Source organism: Sinocyclocheilus anshuiensis, unplaced genomic scaffold, assembly GCF_001515605.1.
Source record: "Sinocyclocheilus anshuiensis isolate Anshui unplaced genomic scaffold, SAMN03320099.WGS_v1.1 scaffold117, whole genome shotgun sequence".
NCBI lineage: Eukaryota > Metazoa > Chordata > Actinopteri > Cypriniformes > Cyprinidae > Sinocyclocheilus > Sinocyclocheilus anshuiensis.
In genome coordinates, this window is record NW_015536624.1 from 3904590 (window position 1) to 3930075 (window position 25486).

General features: G+C 37.8%; 1 long non-coding RNA gene across 1 annotated transcript; it reads right to left on the reverse strand.

The window, feature by feature from the left end:
* Positions 1-23862, reverse strand: LOC107653330 (uncharacterized). The gene is made up of 3 exons (XR_001630211.1): positions 23849-23862; positions 4745-4760; positions 1-105 (listed from the first exon to the last, which is right to left on the reverse strand). It is a non-coding gene; the product is annotated as an uncharacterized LOC107653330 (long non-coding RNA).
* Between the last annotated feature and the right edge of the window lie 1624 nt (positions 23863-25486).

The window sequence follows — 25486 nt, forward strand, 5'->3', positions numbered from 1 at the left end:
GGCTGCATGCTGCGCAGGGAGTTTTTGCCCAGAACAGAACCATACCGCCAATCCAAACTGTATGCTAATTGCCAATCATCTTTGACGAAAGTGGTCCTGACAAAACTAGAGATGTCTGACGTGAAACTGACATTTCAACACGGTTTCGAGATCCCGAAGCGCAGATGTTTTGAAACACTGTTCCGAAGCGTGATTCGAAACACTCATGTCACGTGACTACGTTTCACAAGTGTTTAGAGACGAGCATACCTGCCGAATCTGCATTTGATTGACAGGGTCGGGAACAAACCACACAATCGCACATCTGTCTCACCCTAACTCTCACAAAGTATAAAAGTGGAGTTAACGCAGCAGAACAATTAATATTTTTAAATAAAAAGCTTTATATGTAAAAAATGTAAGACGCAGAACAATTAATATTTTTAAATAAAAAGCTTTATATGTAAAAAATGTCAGACGTTGTGGCTTGATGTCTTTTATTAATGTTCATTTTTCATGACCAAAATATTTATTCACAAATAGTTCATTCAGTTGTCAGAGTATTGTTACAACAGAACAATAAAAACACGACTTTTAAATGCTTATTATAATTTCATGCATGCTTCACCCAGGATTTAAACCTAAGGTGACAGGCTCTAACATGCCAGTCAAGCACACTAACCACTCCCCCAACTCACTTGGTGGATTGACAAACACAACATATACGTTATAATTCGTCAATTCGCTTAACTGATTTGTTGTCAATACGGTTTCAGAGCAATACTTGAAAATGACCACTAGGTGTCACCGTAGAGGCGGGTTTCGAATTGTTTCGAAGCCTCGGCACATTTGCTTCGACTGTTTCAGTGTTTCACGAAGCCTCGCTCTGCCCACCACTACCACGAACAGCGTAACAGAAAAAAATACTGAAGCAAACAAGGGCTAACAGAACATGGTATATATAGGGGAAATAATAAGACTAAATGACACACAGCTGGGAACAATGACAACTAATAAGTGCAAGTGGTGATGGGAACTGAAGTCCGGAACAACACAAACAACAGTCCAGAAGAGTGCCCTCTGATGACTGGCAAGGGCACTCCAGCAGATGGCTGACATTGTATGGCAAAGAGCAGAACATTCTGCTGAATGTGTGCCTCTTGCAACACTACTAAGAGCTCTGGAATCATCATCAATACTAATTGGAGTCGTGTCTGGAATACTGAACAATCCACCCCAAGCCTCGGGAGCAAACACACTTTGCATTATTTAAACAATGTGTGTGCTGTATTGACAAATCAATGTGTCTGTCAGATCACTCATCCTCAGTTTACACTTTATAGAGTAGATTAATAGTAGAAATGTATTTAAATATGCAAATACATTTTATATTAATCTCATTTGGCTATCTCTATTCATTCATTAAAAGATTCATTCATCCAGCAGACTGCCTTTTCAGTCTGCTGGAAACTTCTATAGCTGTATTGAGTTTTAAGAGATATTTGTAGAAGACAGTGTGCAAAGACCTTGAATGACAATAAGCATCTGAATGACAAGAAGCATCTATCACCAGGATCAAACTGTCAATAGGATGTAATCTGTTGCTAAATATCAAACTATATGCTCAGCCATAGTGTGATATGACATCCTTGAAGTTAAGATACAAAGGATTCCCTCAGATTTGGTTCTGGATGCAGTCTTTCCTCTCAGCACAGTCTCTGATTGGTAGCATTTAACAACTCCATGTCTACCAGCCATCTGTCAGATGGAGACAGCTAGTGTAAAATGATTAGAGGCCCAGGGCAGCGTTAACTAATTAACCTGTCTAATCAACCTACGACCTCTCATAGCCCTGATCCTGATCCACTCCGGATCAGACCTGACCTAACAGGCCAGCTATATGTGATTATTGATCACTTCAGAAATGTGATCTACCCTGTGTGTGGGACCAGCCTTTATAAGTTTTAAGTTTTATTATCAGTAGGGCTAAGAGTAAATGCAGCCTAACAGACCTGCTGCTCATTAACATCAATCACACAACAATACTAATCTTTATTTCTTTGTTCTTTATGTAATATGTTTTTATATTTAACTAAGGAAGGAAACAAAATAATAAATTGGGGAAACAAATTAGTATAATGTGGCCATGATTTAACTAAACAAAGGAACTAATTAATGAATTGTGCATGAATTCTTAATTATTAATTCAGTGGGGCTCACATAATGGAGTGTATGCAGTAGCATAGATTCTGCTGTTGTTTTACAATAGTGAAATTTCACTTTTATTGATATTGACTACTCAAATTTTGCTACTATTGATATATGTTGTAGGCTTATTTAAAAATCGTTCCTCATGGTGGCATATAGCATGTAAAGGGACGTTTGCATTATTGCTTTTTTATAAAACCTGATAGTTTGCTTTTCATGTGGCCAGTCACATGATCATATTCATTGAGGAGGCGTTGTAGCCTACCTGTTGTAGCCTTCCATCATTTTAATGTTTCGTGCCTCATGTAGACATTGTTGATTAAACTTGTTTATGGTTGCCAAGCAATGTCAAATTATTGCATTAATGTATAATTGAAGTGATGTGTGCCCATGTTTTGTCATATTTTTAATGCATTATTATTATTATTATTATTTTGTGGAGCTGTTTTTGCAGCTATCTGTTTTATTGCCTTGTGTGCACACACACAAATAATTTGTTTTACAGATACACTAGAGCACACTAGAATGCAGTGACACACAGTGACACACAAAATAACAAAACTGTAGCAGAAATGAAGTATAAAACGCTCAATAGGACATGCTGCATAATGCAAGGACACTTGTGAAAAAGAAGTGTGCTTAATTTTACTGAATGTGCATTTCAAATATAGATGGTTTCAAGTGTTTAGCCCAAACTTAACTTCCTGTAGACTTCAGCAAAAAAAATCAACAACAACAGAGTATCTCTAGAGTAGATTATTTGCGATGACAAGCAAAATAAATAAGTAAATTACTAGCAAGTTAAAACAAAAGGTGTGTTCAACTTGAAGCAGCGCTGCGCAGACCGGTTGGTGTGTGACATCAAAGTATCATGAGAGCCATGCTTTCGGTCTAACGGCACTTTGATGTCACACACCGATCGGTCTGTGCAGTGCTGCTTCAAGTGGAACGCACCTTATGTCTTGCTTTTAGCTTTAACTGCATTTGTAGTCAGCACCATTACTAGCCACTAGCCAGACCGATAAACAAGCATAGACTGGAAGTTAACTTTGGGTCATGTGCGTGTGTCCGATGAAACCGTCTATAGTGTAAATAAAATCTAATTTCTATCTATCTATCCATCCATCCATCCATCCATCCATCCATCACCAGATTTAAGAATACATTAGAGTACCTTTTAAATTATCGTTTTAATAATATTTTTGTTGTGCTTAAGCACTTATACACTTATTTTATGCACCTATTTTGATGTGTTGATTGACATGCTAAAGCACATGTAAAATACTTCTATAATTAAAAAAGTATCATTTAATCTGCACTGTGCTATTTCAATTTAAATGTACAAAATTGCAACTTCATTATAAATAAGAAATTACAAATATACTTAAATACATGACATACAAGTTTTAATAGAAATGACATTAAAGTAGTAGCAGACATCATAGAAGTAATCATGAAATTAAATATGAAGATGCACTGAAGTCCCACTATTGAGTTAAAAAAAGAAAAGCAATTACCATGCAATTAAGTGTCCAAAACATTACATTCAGTTCACACTTAAGTATATTTTTAAAGTATAGTATTTCCATAACAATAACTATTTTTTAGAAGTATGCTAAAGTGTACTTCTTTCTCACTAGGTAAGTTAATGTGCAATCGAGATAAGAGTGTCTTAGGGTAGCTGAATGAATGCGAGTCAAATTTACATTTTGCACCTTTTTTGGTTGTGTTCACAATGGAAGTAAGTGCACTATGGGTAGAGCTGTGAGGTGGTTTTAATTGTTCATGAGGTAGACGGCCTGAGGGGGAACTGCTCCTGGATCTCCTGCTGCTCAGAGGTGACTTTTCCACAATAGAGTCTATACAGCATGTGTGTGTCCCAGTTCAGTTCGGCGCTGCTCAGATCTCCGCTGCTTTCGAGCGTGTTCAGCTCCGGGTTGTTATGATTGCACCAGACAGCCAGCTGTTCCTCCTTCCTTCTGTTTACAAATCCGTCAGTGTCATAAATGAGGAAGATGACTGTAATATCGTCTTTGGAAGTGCAGTCAGACTCTGCACACATCCCTGAGGAGCAGCAGTCCTTACAGCGGAGTTTCTCACTAATATGTATTACTGTCTCATATTGACTACTTCAGCCACGACGGTCCTTTTTGCTCAGTATGCATTGAACTAAAGGAGGTCCAGCAAGGCTCAAATTATGATTTTCTGGTAGTCCAGAGTCTTGAAGGGGTTTGTGACGTCAGAGACAATTGTTATGAATTATTGAAATCCATCTATTGAAAAAGTACTGTAAATTTAAGCATAGTTTTAAAAAGAGGTGTTATAATGGAAATAATATACTTTCAAAGCATATACTTAAGTGTGAACTGAATGTAATGTTTTCAGACACCTAACTGCATGTTAAATGCAATTAAATGAAATTATAGTTTTATGTTTTTTTATATTATAGTTTGCATTTATAATAAATGCAGTTAGTTGAACTATAGCGATATTTCACAACTTAAGTAGAACTTAAGTACACCTTATATGTAATTTCATAATTACTTCTTTGAAATACTGCATTTAATTGCTTACTATAATTACTTATTTAAAATGTGCAATATCGAATATAATTATCACACCCCTTTGGAATTTTGTTGCGTTTTTATTGCCGCAGGTCTGCCAGTCTTCATCGGCGTCATGGCTGAAGGATCCCTTGTCTCCGCCTCCAGCCTCTGAGTCCTGGACTCCGCCTCGGCCCTTCGACCCAGCGGCTCCACCATGGCTCCTAGGTCCCTCCTCTCCGCAGTAGCCCGTCAGTCCACCAGCTCCGCCAGGCTCCCTCATCCCTCCAGCTCCACCTTGGTCTGTCATCGACCATCCGCCGCCTCAGGACTCCACTCCTCCGGCTGCGCCTCGTCCCTCCGTCCCTCTGGTTCTATCAGGCTCCTCCTTCCCTCTGGCTCCACCTTGGTCCTCTGTCGCTCCGGCTCCACCGCGGCCTTCCGGATCCCCGCCTCCGTCTCGGTCGCCGAAGTCATCTGCTCCACCTTGGCCCTCCAGATCCTCAGCGTCACCCTGGCTCTTCGGCTCTCCGTCTCCGCCTCGGGCTCTACTACCTGCTCCGCCGCCGTCGGTCGGCCCCCTGGAGCCATTGGCCCTTCCTCCACCATGGCTCCTCCCTCCATCGGCTCCAGCCTGGGTCCTGCCTGGTTCCTCCTGCTCCCTCCTGTCTCCTCCCTCCATCTGATCCACCCTGGTCCCTTCTGCCTCCAAAATGGCTCCTCCCTCCGTCTGATCTGCCCTGGCTCCTCCTGTTTCCTCCCTGGCTCCTCCCTCTGTCGTCTCCACCCTGTACTCTGTTTGTCATCCTCCTCCCGAGTGTCCGCCCTCCGCCCAATCCTCCTCCAGTATTTGTCTGCCTGCCTTCCTGCCAGCCCTTTGCCATCCCCTGTCACCATCCCACATCCACTCCTTTGTTCTCCTCCTAAGTCCCCCTCCGTCCCTCCCTTTGTCTCTGCGGTGCGAGGTCGCGCCTTCCGGGAGGGGGGGCGAACTGTCACAGTATTGGACGTTTGGTTGTGTTTTCTCCCTCATGTGCCCATATTTGGTCATTCCTGTCCTCGTCATTAGCTCCTCTTCCTTTTGTATAAATTCCCTTCCTTTAGTTCTCTGAGTTGTCGGCATCCACCCCTTTGTCCTCCTCCTAAGTCCCCCTCCGTCCCTCCATTTGTTGTTCCTGCGGAGCGAGGTCACGCCTTCCGGGAGGGGGGCGAACTGTCACACCCCTTTGGACTTTTGTTGTGTTTTTATTCCTCATGTGTTCTGTGACCCAGTTTTCTCTCATGTTTGATTGTGCCATTTAGTTCAGGTATGTCTGGTTAATTATCCTAATTTGCTCCACTATATTAGTTGTGTTCTGTTTTCTGTTTGTCGTCCGGTCTACTTCATCCTGTTCATCCTGCCTGACCATCCTGTGTTTGCCCTATTGTGGAATATTAAAGACTATTTGCATCTATTTTCGCCTTCTTCGTGCCTGTATCTCACCGTAGCTGTGGCAATATTTACAAGTATTCATGGTAAACTAAGATATATTTTAATGTAATTTTTATTAAAACTTGTATGCCATGTATTTAAATATATTTGTAATTGCACATTTGTAAGGATATAGCTGCATGTGGTTACACTTTATTTCAATGTGTCCTTGTTACAGTGTAATTATACATTTATGTACTGAGTAATAATAATTAACTACATGTACTTACTAAATGGTTAGGGCTAGGATTAGGGTTTGGCTTAGGGTTAATTGCATGTAATTATGCATAATTTATTGTTATTATAATAAGTAAGTATGCATGTGTAACAAGGCCACCTTAAAAGCCTTTCAAATAAAGTGTTACCCTGCATTTTTGTATATTTAAAATATATTATCTTTAAATGTAATATCAAATAACACACTACAGTTATTAACGTGTACTTTAGTATGCTAGTCAACACATCAATATGTGTAATAAGTCTACTTTAAAGGAAGACAAAAGTTTATTAAAATATTTAATAATTTAAATTTTTGTAAACATTATTGCAAATTGCACTTAAAAGTGTTATATGACGTTGCTAAAAATAACATTATGTTGTGTATTTGGTGTAATGCAATGTGTTTGTGCGGTTTAAGGTTCAAAAAACACATTATTTTCCATATAATGTACATTATTGTTGCTCCTCTATGCCCCGCCTTTCTGAAACACGTCGATTTTTACAAAGCTCATCGTTCTGAAATAGCGAGGTGTGCTGTGATTGGCCAGCTATCCAGTGCAGTGGGTTGAACTGTTCTGGAACAGTGTTGTAAATACAACTTAACCACTGATTTCTAGTCGTGTCCTCTTTTGGAAGGCCAGACAAAGTAGTTTCTCTTTCACAAGGAAACACACAGTGACTCCACAACATGGCAGCAGCGGCAACAGCGAGAATAAAAGTTACGCCTTTTTTCTTTGCGTGAACATTTGGGCGGCGTTATGCAAATCTTCCCACATTGTGACGTAGACATGTGGGGGCGTGTTAGAACGAGCCATTTTTGGTAAGTGTGGTTGACTCTTAACTTTTATAAAGAATATCTCTTTGGATTTGAGACTTTAGTCTTTGCAACTTTACAGATATTCTTTATGCACCAAGAGCTTGTAACACTCCAAAGAGAAAGGAAACATTTAAATCGCATCATATGACCCCTTTAATTGTGTTTAGAAACAGTCATGAAAGTGTCTAAACTTAAGTGGTCTACAGTTGTTGTTGTTTTTAATATTCTTTCTTGTCCTCAAATCTGACTGGCTGATAAGAGTACGGTATTAGAGTGATAACAGAGCTACTCCAACCGCTTCACCATTTGTATCACGTGTCACTCCGCTTGCCGTATTTCTCACAGCGAGTGTCATGGCGGATGTTTAAATCCACTATAATTTAAGAATAATATGATTTTTGTGTCACGGAATGTAGTTTTAAGAGCTTTTTAGGCGAGAATGTAGCCTACTTGTTTGGACAATATGCGGTTTATTAATAAAGATAAAATTCTATTTGAAAATTTGCTTCGACATTTTCGGAGATGTGAGCTCCAGGACGTCAGCGGCCAATCAGCACTCATAAACCCACCGAGAGCACCTCACCTCAGCCAGATCTTCTGGAATTTACTGCTGGCTTTGATGTCTCTATAGTGGTTAAACATGAGATAGATTTCGTTTTGGGTAAAGCTAATGGGCAGTCTTTAGTCTCATTAATCTATTATTTGTTCCAGAACAAATAGTTTTGGCAAAATCTCACCATGTTTATGTAACTTCAATGCTGTATATCAGAGCGCTGTCTTTGTACTTTTGACTGAATTGCCTAGCAACATTTATGATGGCTGTTGTTTCTTAAATATGATTCAATAAATATTATTTTATATAAATAATAGTAGTATTTAGTATTAGGAAACAGTGTGTTTGTATATATATATATATATCTGTCACGGAACTGCTGCTGTGTAGGAGCGCGGAGCAAGGAGACGTAGGATAATTTTACTAATCAAAAGGAAACAGAAAAACACACGTAGCAAGGTTGACATGAACAATTCCAGACAAGGGAGAACAGAATGGGCTCGAACTCAAATAGGGCAGATAACGTGGGGCAGACAGGTGATGAGGATAGCTAATAACAAGGAACAGGTGATTACTAATAATGGGAAAAGGAACTGGAAGGACCAAATAAGGACAAACACTATCTAAACAGGAACACACACGTGACAGATATCACCCCCCTCCCGGGAGGCGCATCCTGCTCTGTAACAGTACCATCGGGGAGGAGGGGGCCATGGCGGAGCAGACAGTTCGGGAAGCCATGGCGGATCAGGGAGTTCAGGTTGCCATGGCGGATCAGGAGACTCAGGGGGCCATGGCGGAGCAGGCAGTTCAGGTTGCCATGGTGGAGCTGGCAGCTCAGGAGGCCATGACTGATCCTCCGTGGCCTTAGCTGGCTCGGCCATGGGTATATGGCCCCCCCAAAACATTTTCTTGGGGAAAACTAGGAATCCTGGGGGGCGCTCTGGAGGAGCGGGCACTGGAGGCCGCTCTGGAAGGCACTTTCGAGGAGCCGGCTCTGGAGGGCGAGCCCGCAGAACTCCCGTGCATACTCCACAAATGGGAGATCTCTGCGGGCTAGGGCCGAAAATCGTGCGGCGGTTTCCATTGCCGCCAGGGAAAACAATATAAACACAGGGAGGAAAGGCACTGCTCACTTTCTGTCGGTCTGGAATTCTGTCACGGAACTGCTGCTGTGTAGAAGCGCGGAGCAAAGGAGCGAGGAGACGTAGGAAAATTTTACTAATTGTCATAATCAAAAGGAAACAGAAAAACACACGTAGCAAGGTTGACATGAACAATTCCAGACAACGGAGAACAGAACGGGCTCGAACTCAAATAGGGCATATAACGAGGGGCAGACAGGTAATGAGATATATATATATATATACTTTTAAGATTTTAAGTACATTACAAATGCACAGTCAAAACTACTAAGTGCACTAACTGGTTATGTAATAACAAGCTCAACCTTAATATATAGGAGGTAAATGTAATTATGTCGTAAATGTAGTATTGGTTGTTTGTTGATAGAGTAAATCAGGCTTAAATGATGTTTGACTTTAACCTGGAAACTGTGTAAACAGTAAACGGAACATGAATTTCTACTGGACTAAAAGAGCCACGACTTTGACCAACTGGTATATTTGTACACATTTTACAGTGCGATTTCCATGTTCCTGATTAGGCCAGTCGTAAGGATGAATCTAATATGATTATGTTTGTAAATGGCATTTTGTATAATAAGATCAATATTTTACCCTCAGCGTTTGTGTCTGTGGAAAGACTGTGAGTGCTCTAGACTGTACGTCTGAGTCACTGGCCCCGTGGGAAATTGAAATGAGATTCTGAAGTGGTTTTCGAACAGAAAAAGCATCAAGAATGTTTTTGAGGGGTTAGTAAAACAAGAACAACTCATTTTGATTTGCATTTGATTTAAAACCACTTCTAAACTAGATTTCTATGCACGGAGAATCTGTCAAACAAACAAAAGATTAATATTTTTCCCAGGCAATAAATACAGACTTAAGATTGCAAATATTTGGCAGAGGAGAGCAAGTGATGCTAGATTTGCATTTGCTGCTGAGAATAAACAATTCATCCGGTCTCTAAATGAGATGTTGCAGCAAGCGCAAACAAGAACAAGGAAAGCACTGAACTGTGGAAAAAGAACAATAAGCAGGGGAAAAGGATTAAAAAAAAGGAAAAGCCAATGCACGATTTCCCTTGAAGAAAGCAAGAATAAAACTAACAGAGTAGGCCCTAGACGGTGCTCTTTAAATCAAGTGAAGTGCAGATATTTATGGGCGGTTCATTTGATTGGTGCTTCATCTCAGCACACGGCAGGGAGAGAGAAAGTCATCCTGCCGGCACAGCAAACTGCATCGCGAATGAATCAATCCTCGCATTGATTATGCGATTGATTAGAATTTGGCTGGCACAGGCTGGGCCTTTTAATTAAAGCTGACACAGTGTGGTGATGTCTCTTTAAGACAACTTTAGTGATGTAATTAGCACTGAACAGGCAATTACACCTCAGAAACATGGAAACACCAGGGGTGTCAACGCTTTCCCACATCTGCATATGTAGAAGTAATGGAATACAATGCATTAATTGTTTTAATTGTTAAAAAAAATGTAATATCTCATTAATGTATGAATTACCCATTAGACTGAATCTATATGTTTTTTGTATAGTAAGGATGTATTTGTTAGTAGTTAACACAAACTTACAGTGAACAATACAGCATTAGTTAACTTTTGTTGAATAGTTGAATAGCTGAATTTTTTAGTATACACTGTTAAATAAAAAATAAAATAAATAAATAAATAAAAAAGTTGTGAATAAAACATGTATTGAATTATGTTTTAAAATAAAATTCTATGCTAGTCTTTGTACTTCAAAATTAAATGTTTAATTCAATGTGTTACTTGCTGTGTGTGTGTTTTTTTTTTTTTATTAATTGTGAAATGTAGCAATTTCTGACAGAAAATTGCAAATTGGTTGCAAACAGCAAAATACTAAAAAGTTTAAATTGATGCACAATTGCATGTACTGTATGCACTTTATTAATGTTACATAGTGATATAGCATTAGTATAAATTGGAATAAATTAATTAATAAGTAAATAAATCAATATATTAGTAAAGATATTTATAAATATTTATACATATATTATAAAGATATTTATTATGCAAAGTTGTGAATCTTATTGAAAGATTATTGTGACCTACTTTGATATTACTTGCTATAATACAAAAAGGCTCCTTACTTTTATATAACAGTAAAATAGCTTTTATCAAGGGTTATTACTGGATATTACTGTAAACTAAAATGTGAATATTTACTTCTGTGAACATATTCACTGTGAACATATTTTATGACAGTCTCTGGCAATATATACTGGGAAAATTGTCAGGCAAACACCAATATTATAGAAGCAAATTTGCACTGGAAAACACTGCAAATGCAAAAAATACAGAAGTCCCTAACACACATAAACATTCACACTCACACCAGTGGGAAATTTTGCATCACCTGTGTTGTCTATGGGTTGTGGAGGAATTTGTAAAGTAAAATTGATTACATATTTAATTATTTGCATGCATCTGTAAAAGCTAAAATGATTTTTATATGCATATTTATATTTTCACATATTTTTTGAGCATCTAAACCTAAACACATCTCAACAATATAAAACATGCAACAGGCAGATAAAAGTACAGTCACAAGCATTTATTGAAATAAATAAATGAGTAAATTCTTCATGTGAGGAACAGAGTGAAACATTCTATATAATATTATTCAGCTGTAAGACGGGCCCTTGAGAAAACCAGCAGAAAACTGTAAGGTAAAGAGCAAATGAATGTATTTATTCACAGTAGGGTCTTTCTTTCTTTCTTTCTTTCTTTCTTTCTTTCTTTCTTTCTTTCTTTCTTTCTCTTTTCTCAATTTTCTTTCTTTCTTTCTTTCTTTCTTTCTTTCTTTCTTTCTTTCTTTCTTTCTTTCTTTCTTTCTTTCTTTCTTTCTTTCTTTCTTTCTTTCTCTTTTCTCAATTGTATACAATACTTCTGTGACAATATTCGACAGACATGACATTTGAAATGAAGAAAAAAAAATGTAGAGAGCAAGGATACAGTTTCCAAGACAATTTGAATGTGTCCTTCATATAACAAAAAATAAAACAAGTTACAAACCTGTAAACTTTAATAAATCTCAACTCCTGGGGCATAAAAGTACCAATAATAATAATAATAATAATAATAATAATAATAAATGGCATTGCAAGCATAGACTTGCAATCAGGATTTAGTGATGTGTGTTAGTGGTTTGTGTATTCTCATATTTGGCTGCTACAAATTAAAGTAGATGAAATTTAGACTGAAAAGTTTAATGTTATAATGTATATAAACTGAAACAAAAGTGAAACATTTAAGTTCTATGAACATCATTGAAAATCAAACCATTAACTAGATGTGGTCTGAATTCGACAGAACACTATAAACTGATCACTTCTCTGCACAGATTATTCATGTTTCTTCACAATATTGTATATATTGTGCAGATAGATAGATGGATAGTGTTCTGAGAAATGTCCAACCAAGCTACTTTATACTTTATATTATATATTTGTATATTTATATGGTTGTAAAGTTTCATTTTCCACCCACCATGTTTCCATGGCTTCCAGCTGTCCTAAAATATTAACATGTTTTCTGTAAACACATTTTTTTCTTATATACATCACACATATTTTCATTATGAACTATGTAAACTATAAAGATGAAAGTTTATGAATTAGGGTTCAGGTTTATGTAAACCCATGTGCTAACTCATGAAAGTTAGTGTAATATTGTAATAAGTTACAATTTAGATTAAGCTTCACATAAATGATTTATCGCTAAGCAACTTACATTAAGTGCTGTTCATTATTGGTTTTTATGGTAATTAATGCATTAACAAACATTAACAATTAAGGCATTCATTTTGCCATTAATTTACGTTAATAGTATAACTAATGATCTTGTTCATTGTTAGTTCATATTAACTAATGCATTAACTAATACAGCTGTTACCCATTATATTTAATGTCTCATGATATATATTTTGTGGAGCTGCATATCATTTTGATGGCTGCTGCTTGTTTTGACAGTATCCTGCATATCAGAAAGGAAACGGGCTTAATTACTCAAAATGAGTAATGTTATTAGAAATGTTGCTTGTAATTCCAGTTCAACATGCTGTGTGTTGTGAAGAGTTCAATTCAAATCCTTCATGAATAAAAAGAAAGCAACACTTTTTTTTCCACCTTGAAGGACACGATGAGAGAGACGAGACCCGAAATCAAATCACTGTAGTGTCTGGACCAATCAGACACACAATTTTTTTTTGTTATATTTAACAAATACTCCGTAACACCCCTCAATCAACAAGCCAACTATGAGGGTCTATAGACCCTTGCCCCGAAATGCGGCTAACGCCTCAAAAAGGCAGAACAGGCCTCTCTGGTTCCATGGCAACCAATGCTGATAACACTGGTTTTATTGCCCAAAGGAATGTGGGCAGAGCAACTCTCAATTAATTTACCCATAGGAAAGACACACAATGCCATATAAATGGACTCTCATTCACAGACAAACCTGTCTTTGACCTTCCTATCACATATCCTCAGGTCATTGTGTATATTATTACTGTTCTTGTATATTGTCTTTTGTATTGTATACGGTTTTATGCATGCTTATGATAGAACCACTCGTACACGTAACCTTATCTATACAATGTTTGGTCTCTATGAATTCGTCTTCGGATTATCTAATTGAGAGTGTATATTATATGTTTATGCAACATATTAGTGTTCTAGGAATCTTTAGTAGTCTTTGCATCAAAATCCAATCCAGTTACATATGCAAATTACCATGTTCAGAGACAAAGAGTCGTACACTTTCCCTCCAGAAGTGCAAGTCACCATTGGCTCTTTGACCCCCGAGAGGTGTGACCTCCACAGAACTTAAAAGGCCTCACTTCAGTGACCTGCCTGGCTTTTAGTCTCTTTACTCGTTTCTCATCACCCTCCCATCTTCTGATTGCCAGTCCCAGAGCCGGCGCAGCCATGCCTGGCAGGCCTCGACACAGCTCAGTCTGTGGTTCTTTTAGATCCTAAGAGGATGGGGATGCTGAGCTAGAACTCTTCTGGACCCCCTAAGTTTGGTGCCAGGCTGTGGTGTCGTCTTTCCATTTACCAAGGATTTCAGCTGATGTCTCTCGAGCTCCGTGCTCTTCTCTTTTCAATTTCCACCTGGGAAGAAACTCCCAATCACCACTGAGTCAGAACTTTGTTGGAGTTCATCACTCTTCAAACACAGAAGAACGTGATCGCAAGTCCAAACCTTGAAACCATCAAGACTGTCATCCGAGACTGCATCCGAACACTCGTCAACGACCAAGGCAATGCAAGTATCATACCTTTAACTAAACGAAACAGAGGTTTAGTATAAGACCCCATTGTAAAACGGTGCTGATGGTTTTACTCTTTTCATAGCTTCATTCTCTGGTTTTCAAGTTCAAGTTAAAGTTCAGTTTTATTTCTAGAGTGCATTTAAGCACGAAACGAGGCCGACCAAAGTGCTGCACAACATACAATAATATATAACAAGGAGAAAATCTGAGAACACAAAAATCAGAGACACCAACAAAAGCAGATTAAAACAATTCAAAGGCACATATTACTACATGTTAAAAGCCAGAGAGAAAAGATGTGTTTTAAGATATGACTTGAACTCAGATAAAGTGGAAGCCATTCTGATGTGAACTGGTAAGTTGTTCCAGAGGGTGGGACCAGCCACTTCAAAGGCTCTAGATCCTCTGGTTTTTAAGCGGGTTCTAGGGGTCTGAAGGAGAAATTTGCCCTCTGATCTTAGTCCCCTCTTCGAGGAGTAGGGGTGGAGTAAATCAGATAAATAAGACGGAGCTTGATTGTTAAGTGATTTATAGACAAGTAGCAATATTTTAAACTCAATTCGATAGTGAACTGGCAGCCAATGCAATGATCGCAAGAGGGGAGTGGCATGATCAAACATTTTACACAGCTTCAAGAATCTAGCTGCTGCATTTTGAACTACTTGTAGCCCAGAGATTTGGGACTTTGATATTCCGAAATAGAGGGCGTTGCAATAATCCAGCCGAGATGTAATAAAGGCATGGATAGCAACCTCTAGAGAGCTTTTTGAGAGAAATGACTGGAATTTAGAAAGGGAGCGAAGATAGAAGAAGCTAGAACCTACTACAGCACTAATTTGTTTATCAAATTTTAAGGAATTATCAAACAACACACCCAGATTTCGAACATGGGGAGAAATGAAGGAGTTTAAGGTCTCGAGATTGGGTTGAATACTTGCCCTATGTTCTGAGGGACTAAAAACAATAACTTCCGTTTTATCTGGGTTCAAGAATAGAAAGTTTTTAGAAAGCCATGATTTGACATCAGTAAGACAAGCAGTAAGAGCACCAATGGTAAAGTTTGTTTTCTTAGTCAGAGGCAAATAAATGTGTAGGTCATCGGCGTAACAGTGAAAAGAGACGTTGTGTTTTCTAAAAATAGAGCCCAGAGGAAGAAGATAAAGAGAGAAGAGAGCGGGAGATAAGATAGAACCCTGAGGAACTCCACAAGTTAGGTTGCCTGTGGTCGAGTGAGAACTTCCCGTTTTTACCACAAATCTCCTGTTTGTTAAGAATGATTTAAACCAGTTTAACCCCCCCACCCCAGTCCCACATGAGACGCCAAACGAGAAATAAGAATCTCGTGATCGATAGTGTCGAAGGCAGATGACAAGTCCAACATCACTAAGATAGCAGAAGCACCAGAGTCAGTAGTCATTAAAATATAATTTAAAACTCTTACAAGAGCAGTTTCAGTGCTGTGGAGTGATTTGAACCCAGATTGAAATTTTTCAGAGATGTGATTATTAGTTAAAAAAGGCTGAAGTTGTAGGAGCACAATTTTTTCCATTACTTTTGAGATAAATGGTAAGGTGGAAATTGGTCGATAATTTTCTAAAACAGAGGCGTCAAGAGAGGGCTTCTTGAGAACCGGGGTAACCATGGCCATTTTCAGGTCGTCCGGAATGGACCCGGATTTCAAGCAGTTATTCAACAGTGATACCAGCCCTGGGACCACGGTATCAATAATTTGCCTCAAAAAGCGGGGGTGTATTATATCAAGGGGACAGAAAGAGGGTTTTAATTTTGTGATCACCTCCTTGACTGTTTGTAAAGATACATCGTTAAATGTTGTCCAAGGTGTTGGATTTGTAGGTGGCAACTCAACGTAATCTGTTACCTGTATCTGGGCCCTCAAATTTGTAACTTTGTCACAGAAGTATCTCAGGAAGTCCTCAGAAAGCACAAAGGAAGGATTTTGAAAATAATTAGTAGGAGAATTTAGAGCAGAGTTAATAACAGAGAAAAGTATTTTAGGAGTACAGTGATGCTTTTCAATAAGATTTGAAAAATAGGAGGCCTTGGCTTTCTTAACAGCTCTTTGATATAAGGACAAACAATTTTTCAGAATATCAAAGAAGATTTGCAGTTTGTCTTTTTTCCATTTTCTTTCCGATTTTCTGCAGGATTGTCTGAGGTAGCTAATGTTATTATCAATCCAGGGTTCTGATTTTGGTTTTAGTTCAAAATGCTTAAAAGGTGCAATGGAGTTTAATACGTCCGTCCAGACTGTATTTAAATAATTGAAATGGTGTTCAGCATCAAGATCAGAGAGTGATGACTCAACCGACAGGCCACGAAAATATCCTTTCTTAGAGTTGATATGAACTTACACTGAATGTTCGCTGGACGAACAGATTAGTTGATGGCAATTTAATTCTGCTACAGTTACTACTGGCGGCTGATATAAATAATTGTAATTAATCGTAATTAATTGTAATTATTTATATATGTTTCCCTTTTGAGCTAATTTGCTACATCACATTTCAATTTTTTATTTAGATGAGTGTTAATTTTAAAACATGATGAGCATCAAAGCACCTGGCAGAGAGGTCATTTATACACACATAATGTGGTTGTAGATATGAAATGTTAGTGAGCTCTTTTCTGACGTTTGATATTATCATCATCGCACAAAAATGTCACGGAGAACGACTGAATATCACTGCCAGCAGATGAATCTCCTCTTTTATTCCCCTTCACAAGCGTCACAGCCTTGACTCTTCATAACCTCTGAAAGAAAAGTCTTTCTTTACAGCAATGTTCACATGATAACAGCGTCCTGTGTGCACCAAAAAAACCTTGAAAGGAAACCAAAATGTGAGGAATTATCACATTTGTGTATTAGTAATTGTGTTTTCTCCTTGAAACTGCCTCATAATTGGACTGTCACTCAGCAGCGATGAATATGCCTTGAAACTGTGTAAATAATGCACTGGTTTTCTTTTGTGCTCCACAAAGACACACAGATGAACAGAAGATCACAATTGAGGAACAGGTATATGGAAATGAGTCTCAAACAGTCCTCGGAGAGAATAAAGTACGATTCTGGTGGCTTTGGTCCCACCGGCCTTCAAGACGACACAAATCCAGGGTTCAAGACTCAAGAGCAAAGCCCAGGGGAAAATGTTATTGCTCAGAGGCTGCACTTTCATAGCTCAGGAGACAGAATAGAGTTCACATTCATGTTTCATCTCTAATTTGTGTCGAGTTTTGTTTCTTCTGGGGAAGTTTTAAAGAAATAACCTGCTCTCAACTCAATCTCATTGCAGAGATATTTAGATGACATTTGTGAATCCTGTATTGATAATTGAGCTCACTTTATGTATCCCACATGCTACTATGTTCATTAGTGACTGAGGAAGTGTACACAACCAATGATCAAAGAAATTATCAATATTGGAGTTTGGTGGCATCTATTAGCTTTGCAGTCATGCTGTGTTCCAAAAAGTGGACAAAAATGACTTTTGACTAGTAGACATATGCTTCATAAATGTCTTTTTATTCTGAGAAAATGTACCAAATGCATTGAAGGCATCGGGTTTGTTTGAGATGACAAAGACCTTCAGTAGGCGGCTGAAATTAGGGCAGGAGAAGAAAATAGCTTTCACGTCACACTATTCTTGAATGTTAACCTATTCACCCATTACTTATTTCTATCACAATGTTTCTACCAAAGTGTGTGTGTGTGTTTTTTTTTCTTTTCTCCATTAATTCAATAAATTATGGTTGAACCACATGGACTACTTCAATGATATCTTTACTACCTTTATGGGCCTTGACAGTTATATTTGCCTATGCTGTCAATGGAGGGACAGAGACCTCTCAGATTTCATTACAGACATCTTCATTTGTGTTCTGAAGATGAATGAAAGTCTTACAGGTTTAGAACGACATGAGGTTGAGTAATTCATGACAATTTTCATTTTTGGGTGAACTATCCCTTTAGTTTTAGATGAATAAAACACAATGAAATCATGACCTGATTAAAATCACACATCTCATTCAGAGATTGTACTGTCAGAGAACATAAAGTGTGCCTACACATTTTTCACATACAATAAAACATGATATTAAGACTACAATTTTACACAAGAGCATAACATCATGGTTATAGCTATGACCGACTCTGAAAACTGTGTCAGCTGTGTGCAAATGCATAAACTTTGCCTAGTTCTGGCAAAAATAAGCACAGAGTTGTAAACTATGCACTACCAAATGCTTGAGCAATCTTAGCTGAAACAACCTCATATAATAACAACATATTTACAAAAGCCTCCAAACAGGAGGTTGATAATGATGTTTTATGTGACAGAGTTCCATCCTTTGGACCTATATGATAAACACAGAAGAAAGACAAAAACACAAATGAGATCTCTTTAATATCTCAAAGGTTTCTCCTATACAGAAATGAGGTTAGATGAATGCGAAATGGCAATTTATAGTCTCTAAATATAACTCATTCATTCATTAATTCAGTCACTCACTCACTCACTCACTCACTTATTTATTTAAGACAAAAATGCAAGGCTTTTCAACTACTTCTTTTTAAAATGTAAGTGCTATTTGTTGTATTAATAAAAATGTTATTTTATGCAACTAGGTATTATTTTACAAACTATTCACCATTTACTAACATAGGCCTAATAAACTGCTGAAGCAAAAAAGTATCATAGAGATTTGAGTAAGAAAACACTCATAATGCCTTAGCAACACCCTGGCAACCTCTAGCATTGTGGCTACTCACATTTCCTTCAGACAATGTAAGAATCTAGTTTGTATAATACATAATAATTATCAGCATTTCAAGGAGCTCCAGGAAGTAATGTCCATGTGGGTTTAGCTTTAAACAGATCCAGTCTATGGAGAAGTGATTAATTCAGACGCACGAGCAGCAGAAATCCCTACAGCTGCAGACGGTGGTCCAGAATGTGCAGAACAGATTCAATAGTATGCTACATTATTCAAAGCAGCCTGCAAACAAAACCGTGATGAATGTTGTGTTTCCGCCGCGGTGCATCAGCACAACACACAACAAACACCTTTAAAATCTATAACAGTGCATTTACACACAGCCCTTTTCAATAGACTCAATAGGCCGATTCACTGCAACAGACTCCTGACTGCACGCTTTCTGCTAGTCTGCGGCTGATAGCATGTGTGTGTGTGTGTGTGTGTGTGTGTGTGTGAGATCTTATAGGGTTTTGATTTATTTCATTGTTCCCCATGGTCTGTGGAGCACTCAAAAAGCGTTAATGCCATGTATCGGGGCAGGAGCCATAAATCACAGGCTGAGCTGAAGAGGAGCCGCCGTCCGGCACCCTGCCGCTGATTTGGACATTGAACCCTGAACCCCAGAGACCCTCAGCAACTCCCCTGTGTGGTCTGGATGAGAGAGATAGAGAGAGACTGGAGAGGTGCGAACATCTTAATGAGAGGATCTGACTTTTCCTCACCTCCTCACATCTTACAAGAGACTCTGAGTGAGTGTACGGACATAATAAAATGAGACAATGCATATGTGTAAAAATAGAAAACGTTTGTGTCAGACTGTATTAAAAAGTAATTACAATTACACACACACACACACACACACACACACACACACATATATTTATATTATAATTAAATTAAAATTATAATAATTACAATTATTATAAAACTAGTATTTTCACCAGCTAAAAAATGGTTTTAAGTTAGTTAATTATATATTTTGCTGTAGGTTTCTTGAAGTGTCTTGGAGACGTTGCCACAGTTCTTCTGGATTGAGTCTGTCTCAGTTTGTTCTGTTTCTTCATGTCATTCCAGACAGACTGGATGATGATGAGATCAGATCTCTGTGTGGAGCACTGGCTGTTGTCAGACTCCTTGTGCAAACAGAAATCTTACTGGATTGTTACAATTAATGGCAAAATGAATGTTTGAAAATGCAAATTGGAATTTCCTACTGACACACTACAGCAAACAATAGAAATAACTGATACGTGAAAGCTGGTGAAAACACTAGTGTTATAATACTTTTGGCCACCACTGTATATATAATATTTTTTTTTTCTTTTCTGAAAATAACAAACTTGAAATAAGTGTAAACACATAACAAACCAATCTTCAGTGTATAAGGTACTTACCTGCTCATGAGACATTTTTCGATTATCTTTTTGTTTTTTAAAGCTTCAGATTTATCCTTGTAGAAAAATGGTGTTGAAGGTCAACTTGTGCATTTACAAAACCAATGTTCCACTGTAAAAATTAAGTCATATTTTCTGGAGAGAGAGAGAAAAAAATGCTCAAAGCATCAAAATCAATCATGCAGTTATGCTGAAAACAAAAAGGAAAAAAAAAATCAATCTATCTATCTATCTGTCTGAACATCACAGTAATAGATTGGAATATTATAACATCTATGCATTAAACTGTAACAAATTATAACGTGAGATCATTTGATACCACAGTCTTTAACTTACATAGAAACACACATACATATTAAGGATCACTGTGGTGGACAGTAGAGTAACACACTGAGGTCAGACACAACACACATTCACCTGCTGTCTCTCACTCACACATACACACACATACACACACACACACACAAACCAACATATTCTCCAGCGTCTCCTCGTCCCTCGTGTGTGTGCAACGTGACAGTATCTCGCAGCAAGTGCTGCTGTCTGTCCCTCTCCTAATACTATCTTTATTTGTTTCACTAATGGCTGTAAAGTTCTTTATTAAGGTGGTGAATTTGTTGAAGTAGAGGTTTCTTATGGGTATGCATTTATGTATTTATGATCTATAAAGAACTTCCTTTTTTTTGTATGTGTGTGTGCAGCCATGTGTGCATCTCTGTGGAATTGAAAGAAAGTTGTACATTTGGACTCCATGAGCTTCTAATGAGCGTTAGAAATCAGTCAGAATGAGAAATTTTAGAAAGCAGCACGATTTCACCACCTACCTTTTGGAACGGCCTCTGCTGCGCTCATGATGCTTTAAATGTTGCCAAGGTAGGCAGACCGCTACATTTCGCAACAAAGCTGTGGAGGATAAAAAAAAACAAGATTTTTCAGCATATGCCGGTGAACTTTCCGAGCTGCATGGAAGTGCTGAATGTGAAAATGTTTTAAGCTATGTGACGCACAAACACCTGCTCACCACTTTCTACTTTTAGCTGCTGGGTATGCATTTATGTATTTATGATCTATGATCTATAAAGAACTTCCTTTTTTTTGTGTGTGTGTGTGCAGCCATGTGTGCATCTCTGTGGAATTGAAAGAAAGTTGTACATTTGGACTCCATGAGCTTCTAATGAGCGTTAGAAATCAGTCAGAATGAGAAATTTTAGAAAGCAGCACGATTTCACCACCTACCTTTTGGAACGGCCTCTGCTGCGCTCATGATGCTTTAAATGTTGCCAAGGTAGGCAGACCGCTACATTTCGCAACAAAGCTGTGGAGGATAAAAAAAAACAAGATTTTTCAGCATATGCCGGTGAACTTTCCGAGCTGCATGGAAGTGCTGAATGTGAAAATGTTTTAAGCTATGTGACGCACAAACACCTGCTCACCACTTTCTACTTTTAGCTGCTGCTTAAGAGGATGTTCAGATCTCTTATTGGGAGTAATGCAAACCCCAACAAGCTTGGTTAATGTTCAGTGAATCCATTTGTGAAATACATCAAATGAAGGCCATTTGCTTTAGTCTTGTGAAGCTCGATATTCAAGTCAAAACTCTACCTGGTAAACAGATCAATAGGCCTCATTTCCCTGTGGTCAGTTGTTAATGAAACTGTGCCATTCATTAAAAAGTGAAAACTAAGATCAAATTGCTGTAAGTGGATGGAGTCTGTGTGAGGGCTATGTGAAGGTGATGCTGATTTATATAGTCAAATCTCTGCATCTCACAGAATAAAGATGGCGTGGGCCATCAATGGGAGTTTCAGTACTTCATCCAGCGACTGTCATCGACATTTTTTCCTGTGGTCTTGTTTTCAGAGACAGATAGAGAGTTTTTATAAGCATAATGCTGAAATGTCCACATCACTTCCTTATATAATTAAACCAGAATCAGTCCAAACTGAAATAAAGGATTTGAAATAAACATGTTGCTTAGCCAATATTAGTGGCACTCATAAAACATTCAAAGCACATACTGAATAAACTTTATATTATTATTATTATTATTTAGCATTTAAAATTATATAGATAGCTAACAATATTCCTATTTTTTTAAAGTACACATAAAGTATAGCCTTAAAGTATATACTAAAAAAATTTAATAAAATATGTTAATTGGTAAATCATTGGACCACACCCATCTCTTTGTCAGTTTCCATGATTGTAGTCAGTTCATTGGTTCTCCTCTGCTTATATAACTCTTGTGTTTCTCTTGTATTTTGTCAGTCATTTGATGTTATGGTTCATCTCATGGTTCTGTTCCTCATGCTCCGTGTTTGTGTTTGCTGCTTTTGTTTCTTTTATTAAAACTCCTGCACTTGGATCCACATCTCTGCCTGCCTTCTCTGCCAGCCATATTAAATCTAAAAATGCTGTTTATAATAATGTCAAATTAAAATTTTAAATACATTTCAAAACATTATTTTGATGTACTGTCTAACATAAAACACATGTAAAATACTTGGTTGCAATTTTAACATTTAAAATCAAAATGATTTAAATGTACTTTATATGTTAATACAAGTTTCAACAGAAATGACATTGTATCTAAGTTTATCATAAATTCTTCTCAGTACATTTAGCAGTACTTTAACAATACTTGAAAGACAATAGAAGTAATCATGAAATTACATATAAAAATGTACTTAAAGGTGCAGTGGGAGATCTTGGAAAATGCTAACTTTAGCCTGATAGCACTGAAAGCGAACGTCCCACCCTCCCTGCAATCGCCCGTACAAAGCCACACCCCCTGAACGCATATACGCTCACAGACCAGAATACCAGAGGCAACATTACAGTAGGCTACATCAGCGGTTCCCATTTCCAGCCCATGTTCCGAAGTGAAGTAAACTTCAACGGATTTCCCCTGCTCAGGCGCGAGGTGCGAGGACTGAGATTGGGAACCGCTGGGCTACATCATGTGTCATTCACCGGTGAGAAAACTTTAAAAGTACTACAATACCAGGAAGGAAGATCAGGTTGTTGATGTTTGCCTGCCATTCTCGCTCTGTCTGCACAGTGTGTGTGAATGCACTGATGACGTATCCTGAGGTATGCCAATACATACATTGACAGGCAGGTAGGAAAGCCAATTAAAACACTCGGACCGAGCGTTTTGATTGGACGAACATTTCTTGGTCCTACGCCTTCCACAGAATATATAAATACAGATAAATACATTTAGACCACTTAACTTAATGATTGCTATCGGGATGTGAAGAGACTTTCAACCAGCATAACAAAAAATGTTTCTGAAGACAATCACCTATTGCACCTTTAAGTCCCACTTAATTTGGTAAAAAAATTTCTATAAAATTCAGCTTATTGCATTCAACAAATTTAAAGTATAATTCATTTCATTTACCTATTTGATATGCAATTAAGTGTCTGAAAACATTACATTCGGTTCACACTAAAGTACGGTATATTCTTTTAAAGTTTATTATTTCCAATAAGCGCTTAAAAAAGTATGCTAAAGTCGACTTCTTTTTCACAAGAGGTGAAGTGATAAACTGTATACATTTAATGCAATGTATGTCAGCTACCTTTTGAATGCATGAATGTAATGTAAAAATCTACCATCTTGGATGATTTCTTTGCCCACTGATTTTATCACAGTGTATTCTGGGATTGTCTACTCCTTCATAAAAACATGCAATACTGCCTTTGAAAGAATATTTTATAATCATACCGCTTGCTTTTTGAATCACTCATGACTCGGGAGTGTACTATATTCTGCCTTTCATTTTTGGCATCTCACAAGGTTTTGGAGCAGAGCTTAAATGTTACTCTTGTGCAGGTTAAAATGAAAAATATACTGTATGTGTACTGCAAATACACCCACAGCATCTGCTGATGTCTCGGCCACTGTGCTGGTTGGTTGGTAACAGCATTATTTTCTGATTTTCTCTCTCTGTCTCTTTCTGATGCCCGATAAAGTGCCGTTCTCCCATCAGGAGCACGAGCTCGCTGGAGATCCGAGGCGAAGCCCAAGGTGACTCGCCTTATTGGATGCGATGTGTCGACTTGCAGCCGATATGTTACCTAAAACTGATGTGTTACCCTGCGAGCGCTTGCTCGTGACTGATGCCCTCAATATTGTCATTCATGGAGTCTCCAGCGGTCACACGGCCATGTGTAATTGGTTGAGCGGTAAAGAGGAGAGGATATGAGATACATTATCGTGACAGATTCCTCCTTCAAGAAAACATGCTGTCCAAGGTTTTGCTTTTTATACACATGCTTGGAACACAGTGTTTTTTCACAGTCATCACATATTTTCCACTGTTTCTCAGATGTGTGTGTGTGTGTGTGTGTGTGTGTGTGTGTGTGTGTGTGTGAGAAAAGAGGAAAGTGTGCGCCATGTGTGAACTGCTCTATTATTCAGCGTCTTCGCATAGATACATATGCTGCTTTAGCAAACATTAGCTGAATTAAAACATATCTGTCCACTCGATCACCCACAGAATCAAATACGGTTGTAAACAAAAGAAAGATTATTGGAGTATGTTTTACAATAAATACTATTTCAGTTTTTTTACTTCAAAATTTCATGTTTAATTCAAAGTGTTTCTTGCAGTTTGTGAAATTTACAAGCAATTTTTTTTTTACCATAAACAGAGAGAGAGAGAGAGAGAAACAGTTACCTCTGTTCTAGCTTGTATTCTCATCTATCTATACTTTGAACTTGGCATTGTGTGCTGTGAATATTGCTTGCTCTTATGATAAATTATTTGTAATGCAACTGCAAGGCGCTTAGGATAAAAGCATCTGCTAAATGAATAAATGTAAATCTAATATACCTCCTTTTGGCCAAATTAAGGCAATATTTCATATATTCTTTGCAGTGAACAGAATCCCAGAATGCATTGTGACAAGCAATCACATAAATAAATAGATAGATAGATAGATAGATAGATAGATAGATAGATAAATAAATAAATCCTTCTAAGATGGTTAATAGGTTGAGAGAAATGTTGATCATAATACAAAATACTTGTATCTCATTCAATACTAAAGTGTATCAAATAAAACACTTTATTGCAATTAAA